We start from the raw sequence: 14,645 nt of genomic DNA, 5'->3' as shown, positions 1-14,645 counted from the left end.
TTAAGAACAAGAAATACAGAATGATTTCTCAAGAACTGTGCATTAGTAACCATGTCTCTGGGTGTCCCCTGCTTTTCTCCTTTTTTTTTCTTTCTGTTAAGCCCTAAATACATATATCCAGGAATTTAATGCTATGTTATTGCATCAATGGGCACACAATCCTCCTCTCTTGATCATCAGACAGTTAGTTCTCTTGGCATCAATAGAGGGAAGTAATGTTTTCCTTTACAGTTCTTAAATCAAAGCACTACAAGGGTTAGATGATGATGAGTCAGACATAGAATACCTTCTTTCTTACTGGACTTAACCTTGGTAATAGGCTAACAATTAATAGCTACCATCTGCTATCCTTAATGCCCAACCTTCAAATCATTCTTCATTTGTATTTGAACACACTCATTCTTTTTAATCATTCCAAGACTATTTAAGTACTTTGATAAGCCTTGGGCCCCTAAACTGTTTCCAAATCATCCCCATCTGACAAAGACCCTTGAATTAGGGCTTTAATAAAGAGGAAGTATGTATAAGTGACAAATGACTGTGGCATCAGTCTGGGAATCATACAACTTGGGCTGTCTTTTTTCATATGTTCAAGTAAGCATATGAAAACAAGCACCTGAGCATTATGTCCCTATCTTTTTACCTCTCCTATTACATAAGAATGCTTTATATCTTAACTCTTTTTCAGCCTCCAGGTTCCATATGCTACCATGATGCCAACCAGACTTCCCAGAGCAGACAACCCCACTAATGTATCCTGTAGCCCCACTTACCCAGAGCTCTGCCCCACTAGGGAAAGAGAGAGACAGGCTGGGAGTATAGATAGACCTGTCAATGCCCATGTTCAGCAGGGAAGCAATTGCAGAAGCCAGACTTCCCACCTTCTGCACCCCATATTGATCTTCGGTCCATACTCCCAGAGGATTAAAAATTAGGAAAGCTATCAGGGGAGGGGATAGGATACAGAATTCTGGTGGTAGGAACTGTGTGAAGATATAACCCTCTTATCCTATGGTTTTGTCAGTGTTTCCATTTTATAAATAAAAATTACATATATATATATATATACACACATATACATATTCGTACATATATATATGAATGCTTCAATATTTCTTCCTGTAGATCTCTCATCTTACCCCCATTTAGAAGAATGTGGGATTATTTGAGGTATTAAAAATTATTTTTTCTACAATTATTTTTTGTACAATATTTCAATTCCATTTCCTTTATATGCTGAAAGGGTTCAGATTTTTTTAGATGCAGTTAATACAAGGCTATAGTACTAGACCATTTCCTGTTGATCTTCCTCACTACTCTTGATTTAATATTGAAAAAGCACATTTTGTCACTTCGTGTTACATTAAAATGACATTATCACTTAGAAATTTAAAAATGGAAACTTAATAAGACATGGGATTGATTACATACAATCTTTCAGTTGAGGAAGAAAATACATTAAGAATAATGGGATCTAGGCTTCTCAGTGTCAGAGAATGAACTTGAAAATATGGATAGGATTACAATGAGAAAGAAACTTGTAATGTTTAATTGAAATTGAGGGTACTGGTGTGAAGTCAGATTTGTAAGATATATATATATATAAATATATATATGTACATATATATGCACATAAAAACATATATTTCTAACTCTACACTGAAAGTTGCTGAATACAGTGACATGCCAATAGCGGTGGGCACATCTGTCTCTGTAAAATTGTGATTTGAAAAATTTACTTTAGGTTTTAATGTTTTTATCATTTTTATTGGGAAGAGGTTAATGATTTACATAACAGTTGTTGACAGATTTCATTATGCATCAGGACCCCAAAGTTCTCTTCACCTCTTCCATCCCCATCCTTTGCATACACCATATTCAGGCCACATTTCACTTTGTGTTCTCCTTCCCTATCCCTATTATAAGTGAGGTCATTTGGTATTTGACCATCTCTTTTTGGTTTGTCTCACTTAACATGATATCTTCAAGTTCCATTTAAAATCACTCAAAGGAAATGACTTCATTACTTTTAACATCAGAGTAGTATTTCATTATATAAATATACCACACTTCTTTTTTATATAATTTTTGTTAATAATATTATGTTACAAGGTTGTAAGATTACAATGTATAGTTCCATGCCACTCCCACCACCAAAGTTTTGTATCCCCACCCTCCCACCTACCATACTCCTCACAAGTCTTATAAACAATTTGCTTACTTCTGTTTTGTTTGGATTTTTTATTCTTTTTGGAAAGCTCATGTACATCAGATCTCCAGTTTCCATATATGAGTAAAACCCTCTGGTAGCTGTCTTTCATCTCTTTATTTATTTCACTAAGCACAATCACCTCCAGTTCCTTCCATTTTGTCCCAAAGGACACAACATCATCTTTTTTTTTTATTGCAGAGTAGTATTCTATACAATATATATTCCATAGCTTCTTTAGCCAGTCATCTGTTGATGGCATTTAGATTGTTTCCACTCTTTGACTACTGTGAATAATGTAACTATGAACACAGAGGTGCATATTTCCCTTGTAATTAGTGTTTGAGTGTTATTCCATTTGTCCTTAGCCATTCATCTGTAATTGGACATCTGGGTTAATTCTAAGTTTTGGCTATTACAAACTGTGCTGCTATGAACATAGGCATACACAGAGCTCTTCTGATAGGTGATCTTATTTCCTTTGGCCAAAGCCCTGTAAGAGAAACTGCTGGGTCATAGGTTAGGGCCATTTCTAGTGTCCTGAGAAAACTCCAGACTGTTTGCCACAAGGGTTAGACCAATTTACACTCCCACCTGCAGTTCGGAAGTAACCCTTTCCCCCCACATACTCTTCAGCATTTGTTTTGAAGTATCCATTCTAACTTATGATATTCACATGGATGTAAAGGGATATCTCACTGGTACCTTTATTTGTAGTTCTCTGATAATTAATGACTTTGAATACTTTCTCATGTGTCTGTTGGCCCACTAGACTTTTCTTTGAAGTTTCTGTCCATGTTCTATTTTTTAAGTATATATATTTAATATTTTACTTATTTATCTTAATTTTTGCCCTTGTTTTATATCATTGCAGTGGTTATTATTATTGTTGTTGTTGATGTTGCTATTGCCAGATAAGACAGAGAGAAATGGAGAAAGGAGGGGAAGACAGAGAGGAGGAGAGAAAGACCGATACCTGCAGACCTGCTTCACTGCTTATGAAGTGACACCCTTGCAGGTGGGGAACCGGGGGCTTGAACGTGGATCCTTATGTTGGTCCTCGAGTTTCACACCATGTGCTTAACCCAGTGCACTACAGCCCAATCCCCTCTGTCTATGTTCTTAACCCACGTTCTAGTAGGGTTGTTTGTTTCTTTGGTATTAAGTTTATCAACCTCTTTTAACATTTTAATTATTAGACATTTATCTGAAGTATGTTGTATACAACTTTCCTACACTGGAAGGTGTCTTTTTGTTTGGCATGTTTGGTGCACCTTTTGCTGTGCAGAAGCTTTTCAATATGATGTAGTCCCATTAATTTATAGTTGTTTTGTTTTCTTTGCTGTTGTATTTGAATATTTGAAGAAATATTTGAAGCATAGATTTTGTATGTTCTGTCAATATTTTCTTCTATGTATTTAATAGTTTCTAATTTAACATCCATGTCTTTGATACAGTTCAACTTGACTTTTGTAGACAGTGAAATGTGATAGTACAATTATATCTGTTTGAATGATATATAGTTGATCATAGAATCTTCACATGAGGGCTGGGGGGAGTGCATAATGGTTATGGAAAAGATTTTCAAACCTGAGGCTCCAAAATCCCAGGTTCAGTTCCCAACACCATCATAAGCTAGAGCTAAGCAGTGCTCTGTAGCTCTCTCTGTATCTTTCTCTCTGTATCCCTCTTTCACTAAATAAATAAAATATTTTAAAAAAGAATCCTCACATGATACTTTGGATTTCTATGGCATCTATTGTGATCTCTCCCCCTTTGTATACAACACAATGTATTCGGGTCTTCTTTTCTTTTAGTGAAACTGGCCAGGGGTTTGTCAATGTTGTTTACCCTTTCAAAGATCCAGCTTTTAGCCTCATTGATATTTTGCAAGTTTTTATTTTGTTTCATTTTTAATGTTGTTAACTTCTACTGATTTTTGTTACTTTGATTCTTCTGACTTTTTGGGTTACCTCTGTTCTTCTTTTTCTAAATCTCCTAGGTGTGAAACCAGGTGATTAATCTGAGATTTTTTTCTCATTTCCTAATGTGTACTTATATGACTATGAATTTTCCTTTTAGTGCTGCTTTAACTGTGTCTCAAATATACTGATAGCTTTTAGCTTCATGGTCATTTGTTTCCATGAACATTTCAGTTTCCTTTTACTCCCAATATTCATTAAGTTAAGTACTATTGAGTTTCCATATTTGGGGGTTTTCTCTAACTTCCTGTTTGCTGGTGAGAAGGTACTTGGAATTTATTTATTTATTTATTTTTTAAAAATTTCTGAGAAACACATGAAAAAATGTTCCAAGTCTTTGATTGTCAGAGAAATGCAAATAAAGACAGCAATGAAATACCACTTCACTCCTGTAAGAATGTCATACATCAGAAAAGGTAGCAGCAACAAATGCTGGAGAGGTTGTGAGGTCAAAGGAACCCTCCTGCACTGCTGGAGGGAATGTAAATTGATAGAACCTCTGTGGAGAGTAGTCTGGAGAACTCTCAGAAGGCTAGCAATCCTCTCTTGAGGATATATTCTAAGGAACCCAAGACACCCATCCAAAAAGATCTGTGTACACAATTGTTCTTATCAGCACAATTTTTAATAGCCAAAACCTGGAAGCAACACAGGTGTCCAACAACAGATGAGTGATTGAGCAAGTTGTAGTCTATATACACAATGGATTATTAGTCAGCTATTAAAAATGATCATTTCACCATTTTCAGCCCATCTTGGATAGAGCTTGAAGAAATCATGTTAAGTGAAGTAAGTCAGAAACAGAAGAATGAATATGGGATGATCTCACTCACAGGCAAAAGTTGAAAAACAAGATTAGAAGAGAAAACACAAGTAGAACCTGAACTGGAATTGTTGTATTGCACCAAACTAAAAGACTCTGGGGTGGATGGGAGGAAGATTACAGGTCCTGGAAAAGGATGACAGAGAACCTACTGGAGGTTGTATTGTTTTGTGGAAAACTGAGAAATGTTATGCATGTACACACTATTGTATTTATTGTATAAGAAATTAAATAAATAAAAACACAAAAATAAATAAAATATAATATTTCTTGTATTTATTAATGAGAGGGATAGAAGGAGAGAAACAACCAACCATCTCTCTAGTACATGTGCTGTTGGGCATTGAACTCAGGACCAATGCTTTATCTACTGCACCACCTCCTGGGCCACAACTTGGGTTGATTTTAATGTTGCTGAATTTATGGATACTGTCTTCACTGGCTACTATATGGTGTGCATGTGAGAATGTCCTGTGTATGTTTGAGAAGAATATATATTCCACTTCTTGGGAATGAAGGGCTCTGAAGATGTCTAGTAGGCTTAACCTACCCATCTATGATTTAATTCTCATTTCCTTATTGATTTTCTGCCTAGTTGACCTATGTGCTTAAGGGAATAGGGAGTTAAAATCTACTACTTTCTTTTTCTTTTCTTTTTAATTGGGAGGTTAGTGGTTTATAGTACAGTTGTTGGAACATGCATACAATTTCTCATCTCACCAATATAGGAATCTGCAAAACACTCACCTCAAAATTAAGCCCATTATTGAAAACCCCCTAGTCTTTTTCCCATATTAGGGAGCTACTCTCTTCCCTGATCCAGCTTTCTGTTCCTTTTCTAGCCATGACATCAGTTCCCCAGATAATAACTTGGATCCACCTGTATATCAGATTTCAGGCTCATGGAAAAAAAAAAACTGGTATAGCCATAGGCCCTTTGGAATATAACTAAAATATGCCTACTAGCTAGCTACAAAATGGAGGACTGCCCCCCAACTCTTCATCTGCATTATTCCAGCCTTTAAATTCATGACTGATCAACAATTTGTTGGGCTTTGTATGTTAACTCTCTTTTCAGCCACCAAGTTCCAGATACTAGCAGGATGCTGACCAGACTTCCCTGGACAGATAACCCCACCAATGTGTCCTAAAGCTCTGATTCCCCAGAACCCCACCCTACTAGGGAAAGAGAGAGGCAGGCTGGGAGTATAGATTTACCTGTCAAGGCCCATGTTCAGTGGGGAAGCAATTACAGAAGCCAGACCTTTCACCTTCTGCATCCCATAATGACCTTAGGTCCATACTCCCAGAGGGTTAAAGAATAGGAAAGCTATCAGGGGAGGGGACGGGATATGGAGTTCTCGTGGTGGGAATTATGTGGGGTTGTGCCCCTCTTATCCTATGATTTGTCAATGTTTCCTTTTTTTTTAAATTTTTTATTTAAGAAAGGATTAATGAACAAAAACATAAGGTAGGAGGGGTACAACTCCACACAATTCCCACCACCCAATCTCCATAACCCACCCCCTCCCATGATAGCTTTCCCATTCTCTAGCCCTCTGGGAGCATGGACCCAGGGTCGTTGAGGGTTGCAGAAGGTAGAAGGTCTGGCTTCTGTAATTGCTTCCCCGCTGAACATGGGCATTGACTGGTAGGTCCATACTCTCAGTCTGCCTCTCTCTTCCCCTAGTAGGGTGTGTCTCTGGGGAAGCTGAGCTCCAGGACACATTGGTGGGGTCTTCAGTCCAGGGAAGCCTGGGCAGCATCCTGGTGGCATCTGGAACCTGGTGATTGAAAAGAGAGTTAACATACGAAGCCAAACAATTTGTTGAGCAATCACGGATCCCAGGCTTGGAAAAGTGGAGAGGAAGTGTTAGGGAGGTACTCACTGCAAACTCTAGTGTACTTCTGCTTTCAGGTATATATTTTGCAGTAGTTTATGGATACGTGTGCACATAAGCTCTCTCTCACAGAAACTGGTGTATATCTAGGTTATAGGACTTTGTTAGAAAGTGAACTACCTGAGATGAAATTAGAGTGTACTATAAAAGGAAAGGTCTCACCCAAGTAATGAAGCTGAAGGGTTGTCATTCCACACGTGAAGTCTCTGGACACAGTCTGAGGTGAAGCATGTTGAGGTGGCAATCGTTGTGTTTGTTAGGTTGTGATCGGCGGATGCAATATTATTTGGTTTGGATTGGGAGATGCATATGGGAAAGTGGGCCCTATCCAAGGGTTCCAGGACTGGGGGAAGTTGGGGCTTTATAGTGGAGATGTGAGGTTCCTGCTGTCTTAGGGTTCAAAAAGACAATTGATAGTTAATGTTATCATCACATTATTTGTTAATTGGGTTAACTTTGAAAAGTCCTTTTGTTAATGGTTTGCTGTACAGTATCCAGTATCTTGTATATAGCTGTGCTATTGGATGCTTCTCATCTGCTTGGTCTAGGCTTTTGAGAGAGTCCGCATATCAAATACACAGCCTATATATTAAAAAGATTCAGTTTGTGTTTTGAGAAACTTTGAGACATACAATTGATTTTCCCCCTCATATTAATTAGTGATTTATATGTCTACATTTTGCTAGGAGTGTACATAAACACCATTCCCACCACCAAAGGACTGTGACCCATCCCTCCCGCCCACTCCCACCCCCCACTGGCCCAGGAAGCTGCATGTCTACCCCTCACCACTGGGTTTTTACTTTGGTGCCCTACTTACAATTTGATCCAGTCCTGCTTTTAGTTTCCCTTTCAGATCTTCTTAGTCAACTTCTGTTGATGAGTGGGATCATCCCATACTCATCTTTATCTTTCTGACTTAGTTCACTTAACATAATTCCTTCTAGCTCTGTCCAAGATGGGTCAGAGAAGGTGAGTTCATTGTTCTTGATAGCTGCATAGTATTCCATTGTGTATATACACCACAGCTTTCTCAGCCACTCATCTGTTGTTGGGCACCTGGGTTGCTTCCAGGTTTTAGCTATTATTAATTGTGCTGCTATGAACATAGGAGTACACACCTCTTTTTGGTTGGGTGTTATGGAGTCCTTGGGGTATAACCCCAGGAGAGGAATTACTGGATCATATGGAAGGTCCATGTGTAGCCTTGTGAGAGTTCTCCAGACTGCTCTCCACAGAGGCTGTACCAATTTACATTCCCACCAGCAATGCAAAGGTCTAGATGTTAGACCAGAAACAATCAAATACTTAGAGGAAAACATTGGTAAAACACTTTCTCACATACACCTCAAGGACATCTTTGATGAATCAAACCCAATCGCAAGGAAGACTAAAGCAGAAACAAACCAGTGGGACTACATCAAATTGAAAAGCTTCTGCACATCCAAAGAAACTATTAAACAAACAGTGAGACCCCTCACAGAATGGGAGAAGATCTTCACTTGCCAGACATCAGACAACAAACTAATCACCAAAATATATAAAGAGCTCAGCAAACTTAGCACCAAAAAAGCAAATGACCCCATTGAAAAATGGGCAGAGGATATGAACAAAACATTCACCTCAGAGGAGATCCAAAAGGCTAACAAACATATGAAAAACTGCTCTAGGTCACTGATTGTCAGAGAAATGCAAATTAAGACAACAGTAAGATACCACCTCACTCCTGTAAGAATGGCATACATCAAAAAGGACAGCAGCAACAAATGCTGGAGAGGATGTGGGGACAGAGGAACCCTTTTACATTGCTGGTGGGAAAGTAAATGTTTCCTTTTTATAAAGAAACAAAAGGAAGAAAGAAAGGAAGAAAGAAGGAAACCCCCCTACTACTATTGTGTTGTTCTCAATGTTCTTAGTATTATAAAGTAATGATGTTGCATTAAGGATATTTGTATAATGCCAAAATAGGTCTTTACAAAAGTGCCTAATTATGCCTGTCCCAGTTCAGGTCACCAGATGCAGGGCTAGCTTTGCGGGCGGGAGAGAGACGACCAAGGACTCATGGCTGAGCTGGGAATGCTGTTCAATCTTTATTGACGAACGGGGATGCAGTTCAACAACCTAATTTAATCTCTCTTCATTAGAAAGCCCTGTCTTTTTATATCTCCTGAGGCGGAAGTGTCATGAAGAGGAAGTATGTAGGATAGGGGGTGGGGTGAAGGAAAAAGCTCGCCAACCAATGGGGATTAAACCAATGAAAACAATGATTATGTAAATAGACCACAAAGTTAAGCAATACAAGTGAACCTAATGTGATGATCAAAACAGAAGGTCTTATAAGCAGAATTTAGAAGCATACCAACATAATTACAAATAAGACAAAGTAACTTTACCATGGGAAACTCTGCAAGACAACTTTACTAAGGTGAATTTTTAAAAATAATTTCTTTATTGGGGGACTAATGGTTTACAGTCAACAGTAAAATACAGTAGTTTTTACTTGTGTAACATTTTCTTCAGTTTTCCAAATTTCTATTCAACCCCTACTAGGTCCTTCTCTGCCATCTTGTTACAGGATCTGAACCTGAACCTTCCCCCACTTCAGAGTCTTTATACTTTCATGAAATACACCAATGGGGTGAATTCTGAACTTCATTGAGCATCATTGGGATTATTATTATAAGTTCTTCTTTACAAAATTTACATACCTCCATTTAATGTGGCTTCAAGTAGCTGTCTTAGTCCATCTGTCTGCGTAATTTCCTTTTTTTCTATTGTTTGATGCTCCCTGAGGACCAACCCAAGTGACCAATGGTTCAAGTCAAAAGTTCCTCGCTGAGGTTCTATCACTGAATTGAATTTAAATGGCAACCAGATGTTTGAGGCTGTAGGTGCTACACAGGTTGGCAAAGGACAGAAACTGGCAGGCTGTGAGTTGGCAAGGGGATGCTCCTCCTTTGAGCCACCCACAGGGTTAGATACCATGGAAATTGGATTCCAGTATAACTGTATCCACAAGGATTGAACTCAACAAGTTACTTGTGGTTCTCAGGAAAACTGGCTCCACAATTTCTACCTACTTTATAACTATTATTTACCCATTAACCAGTTTTGTATATATGTAGTCTCAAAATTAAAATAACATCCCAATGCTGGGATTTGGTTTCAGCCTGCCCAGTGTTTATCAGATTACAATTCCACACCCTAGCTACCCATAATTGATTGCTGTTCATTGTAGCTCTTTCCTTAGGGAAGATCCCTTTGTGTCCCTATTATAGAGATCTGATCCTTAATCTCTTGTTGTGGAAACATGCTTGAAATTCAAGTCTTGTTGCTGTGACTTTGCTGTTGTACATGAAAGAAAACACAAATTTTCCTTCTATTTGGTCATCTTGGTCCTGTCCTACTTATATTGACAATGTTTTTGGTTTGTCTTTTCATTATTTATGTTGTCAAATGTATTTGTTTTATTTAAAGTCAAGTTTAAGAGATAATTTAGGGAGTCGGGCTGTAGCGCAGCAGGTTAAGCGCAAGTGGCGCAAAGCACAAGCACCGGCATAAAGATCCCGGTTCGAGCCCCGACTCCCCACCTGCAGGGGAGTCGCTTCACAAGCGGTGAAGCAGGTCTACAGGTGTCTATCTTTCTCTCTCCCCCTCTCTGTCTTCCCCTCCTCTCTCCATTTCTCTCTGTTCTATCCAACAACAATGACAGCAATGATAACTACAACAATAAAAAAACAACAACAAGGGCAACAAAAGGGAATAAATAATAAAAAAAGATAATTTACTAGCAGAATATATATATATATCTACATATATATTCACCTATTATATCTATTACATTTAAAAAATTATTTTAGAGGGGCCAGGTGATGGTGCACTTGGTTAAGAGTACACATTACAGTGCACAAGGTTCAAGCCTCCAGTCCCTACCTACAAGGGAAATCTTCACAAGCGGTGAAACAGTGCTGCAGGTATCTCTCTGTCTCTCTCCCTTTCTGTCTCCCTTCCCTTCTCAATTTCTTTCTGTCTCTGTCCAATAACAAATAAAATAAATACCTTATTCATAAAAATAAAAGTTATTCTAGGATTATATATATGAGTTAATTAAACTAGAAATAAACTCAGCTCTATTTAGTATTTTTATCTATCTATGTATATCTTTCACTATTTGCCAAATGGATTATTTCTGCTGGAATGGTGTCTGCACAATGAATCCATTGCTTCTGGAGACAGAGAGAGAAAGGTAAAGAGAGATGCCTGCAGACCTCGTTCACTGCTCATGAAGTTCCCTCCCTGCAGGTGGTTGAGTGGAAGTTTGAATACTGGTTTTTGTACCTGGTAATGTGTGTGCTCAACTAAGTGCATCACCACTCAGGCCTTCTTCAGATTTTTTTTTTTACATAAAGACACTAATTATTGTCATTATTAGTTAATGTGTACTAAAAGAACAACTTAAGAGCAGACTGTAAGACTTGTGAGAAGTCTTGTTATTTTGGAGAAGTGGGAGGGCAGGGATACAGAACTTGGTGGGTGTGGTGTGGAACTATAAATTATAATCTTACAATCTTGTAATAAACTATTAACAAATAAAAATACAACAGATTATAAGAGAAGACATAAATGCTGGAAAAAATGAGTTTCTAAAGAATGTTTATTAACATGAGTACTTTGAGAAAATTAGTGTTACAACCTAAATGAGGGAGTATGTATTATAATATATGTCTTATCATTTTTTGCTGAAGTAAAATTTAGGCTGTAGGATATTTCTCAAATTCAAAAAGATCACTGAAAAAAACTTAGCAATTAGAAAATTAGGCAAACTATGTATGTATTTAATAGAAAAAGTCACAGATTTCTATTAAATCAACAATAATAAGCTAAGTGCACAACAGAAATTTTCTATAAATAGCAGCATCTCAAAAATAACACATGAGGGCAAAACAGAAACATAAAGAGACCTTGAGCCTCATAAAAATTGAGAAAAAAAAAGACATACCCTTTTTCTAGACAAAATGACTTAATCTGTCAGACTTTCTCTCTCAGCTCTGGATAACCTTGCTATATTATAGACCTGATTTCCTAAAAGAAGCAAAACAGTAATTATCTACCTATAGACATAGAGTTTTATTCCATGGGTTTTTTTTTTTTTTTTGAAAATTTTTAAATTTCATTTGATAAGACAGAGAAACTAGGAGAGGAAGGGGACAGAGAGGGAGAGAAGGAGAAAATGATACCTGCAGCCCTGCTTCACTGCTTGTATAGCCTCTTCCCTGCAGGTGGAAGACCGAGGGCTTGAACCCAGGTCCTCACACATGAAAACATTCATTTAACCAGGTGCACCACTACCTGGCTCCCATTTCTGTAGTTTTTAGTATAGTAAGTCTTTCCCTCTGATGATTCTTATATTATTTCAATGTGTGGTTTCTGTCATTATGACATTAAAAAATCTATGCTTCTTAGAATATAAATAGTATATTCTTAGAATTCTTAGGATATACAAGTAAAATTGAAATGATCCACTTTTTTTTTTTTTTTTTTAAATGGAAGTATTGCCCAAGGCTGGGGAGACAAAGTCATGGTTATGCCAAAGGCTTTCATGCCTAAGGCTTACAGGTCCCAGGTTCAATCCCCAACACTATCTTAAGCCAGAGCTGAGCAGTACTCTGCTTTTTTCTACCTCTCTATTTTTCTCTCTGTATCTTTCTTTCTATATCTCTAACTAATTAGAAAAAAAGAATAAAGGAGGCGGGGCTACAGAACAGCAGCAGCTGTGTTTCTCTCCTCTCCTCTCTCGGGTCAACTAGGAATACCAAAGGAGATCATCTGGGACCACAACAAGGCAGGACTAGAACTTCAGGAACCCACCAAATGACCAGTGAGTGCAAATATGTGTGGCTAGTGGATAGAGAGGAGCCTAGGGAGAGATTAGGTGCAGTTTACCAGTTGAGGCACCACTTCCAGTCTGTTTTACCAACAAAAAGATGGCTGTATGTAGGAGAGGACTCCCCTAAGACTCACCAAATGCAACTGTGAGTCTCCATTGCTACTTCTTTCAGAGGCTGGAGCAGCAGGGGGAGGCCCTGTGCTTTCACCAGGGGACAGAGAACTGACCAGGAAACTCAGGAGATCTATACCTTGGTGGCCTAGCAGTGGGGCTGTGTGGTGGGAGCCTTTCCATGCTGTTATCCTGATGAGAACATAATGAATAGTTGCCTCAGAACCTACAGATTATAAATGCAACTTGTTTAGAAACTCACAGGGCCCATCAGTGCTTCCCAAGGCTAGAAATGGACCTACCCTATGATCCTGCAATCCTCTCTTGGGGATATATCCTAAGGAAACCAACACATCCATCCAAAAAAATCCGTCTATACCTATGTTCTTAGCAGCATAATTTATAATAGCCAAAAACCTGGAAGCAACCCAGGTATGCAACAGCAGATGAGTGGCTGAGCAAGTTGTGGTCTATATACACAATGGAATACTAATCAGCTGTTAAAAACAGTGACTTCACTGTTGACCTTGGATGGAGCTTGGAAAAAATCATGTTAAGTGAAATAAGTCAGAAACAGAAGGATGAATATGGGATGATCTAACTCACAGGTGTTGGGTAGTTGCCATCTCCCCCTGGTTTCTGCTTAACCATATGCCTATATAGGGATTTTACTGATCCAAAGCTTTGGTCTATTTACATAAATCACTTTTACATAAAGCACTCCAGGGCATTGGTGGTTCTATGATAGGATTCTCTCCTGCTCCACCCCCTCCTTGTCACACACTGATCCCTTCTTTGTCACACTCTGATTTTCACCAGTCACTTTTCTCTCCACCCTCTCTATATCACATCCTGTTTCCACCCTACTTGGAGAGTATAAAAACAGCTGCTCTTCTGATTAAAGACACTTGGAAATTGCTTTCCGGCTCCGAGAGTTCCAGAGTGTATCTCCTGCGGAAGTTGGTGCAGCACGAGTTCTTGATCCCTCTCCCACACAGCAGCCTAGATCAGCTCCAGTTGAGTTCTCTCCAACCCAGAGAGCACTAGCTCGGGAAGAAGTACCCTCAGGCTATCCCGGCAACAGGCAGAAGGTGAAAACAAGATCAGAAGAGAAAACACAAGTAGAACCTGAACTGGAATTGGTGTATTGCACCAAAGTAAAAGACACTGGGGTGGGTGGGTGGGTGGGTGGGTGGAGGGTTCAGGTCCTGGAACATGATGGCAGAGGACCTAGTGGGGGTTGTATTATTATGTGGAAAACTGAGAAATGTTATGCACGTACAAACTATTGTATTTATTGTTGAATGTAAAACATTAATTCCCCAATAAAGAAATTTTAAAAAGAAAAAAAAGAATATATAAAATATTTTTTAAAAGAAAGAAAGTACTGCTCAACTCTGGCTACTTGTGGTAGTGGGGGTTGAAACAGGAATCTCTGTATATAAGACCTGGGTGCTCCCATTGTAAGATCTCCCCAGCATTACTTTAAATTTTTAAGAGAATGCATCTGTTCAGTAAAATGTGCATAGTACTAATAAGCAAGGATATCTTAGTGTACCTGAAGTCTATTGAAAACTCAGTGGTTTGTTTTCCAATAACTTATATCCCAATTAGATTTCGATGAGTCCAGTTTCTAATATGACTTAGTCAGTAGTAATTAACAATAGCCTCTTTTGAGTTTAGACCTATACTGCATCTTATTTTCTTTTTCTTTTTAAATATTTAATTTAAT

The 14,645-nt window shown here is 38.3% G+C and overlaps 1 protein-coding gene across 8 annotated transcripts in view; it reads right to left on the bottom strand.

Annotated features, from left to right (window-relative positions):
• TYW3 (tRNA-yW synthesizing protein 3 homolog) overlaps window positions 1-14,645 on the bottom strand; it is a 69,495-nt gene that overhangs the window by 17,356 nt on the left and 37,494 nt on the right. The window lies entirely within an intron of this gene.

The sequence above is a fragment of the Erinaceus europaeus genome, chromosome 11, assembly GCF_950295315.1.
Source record: "Erinaceus europaeus chromosome 11, mEriEur2.1, whole genome shotgun sequence".
In the NCBI taxonomy this organism is placed as follows: domain Eukaryota; kingdom Metazoa; phylum Chordata; class Mammalia; order Eulipotyphla; family Erinaceidae; genus Erinaceus; species Erinaceus europaeus.
This window is presented reverse-complemented; position numbering and strand designations above follow the sequence as displayed.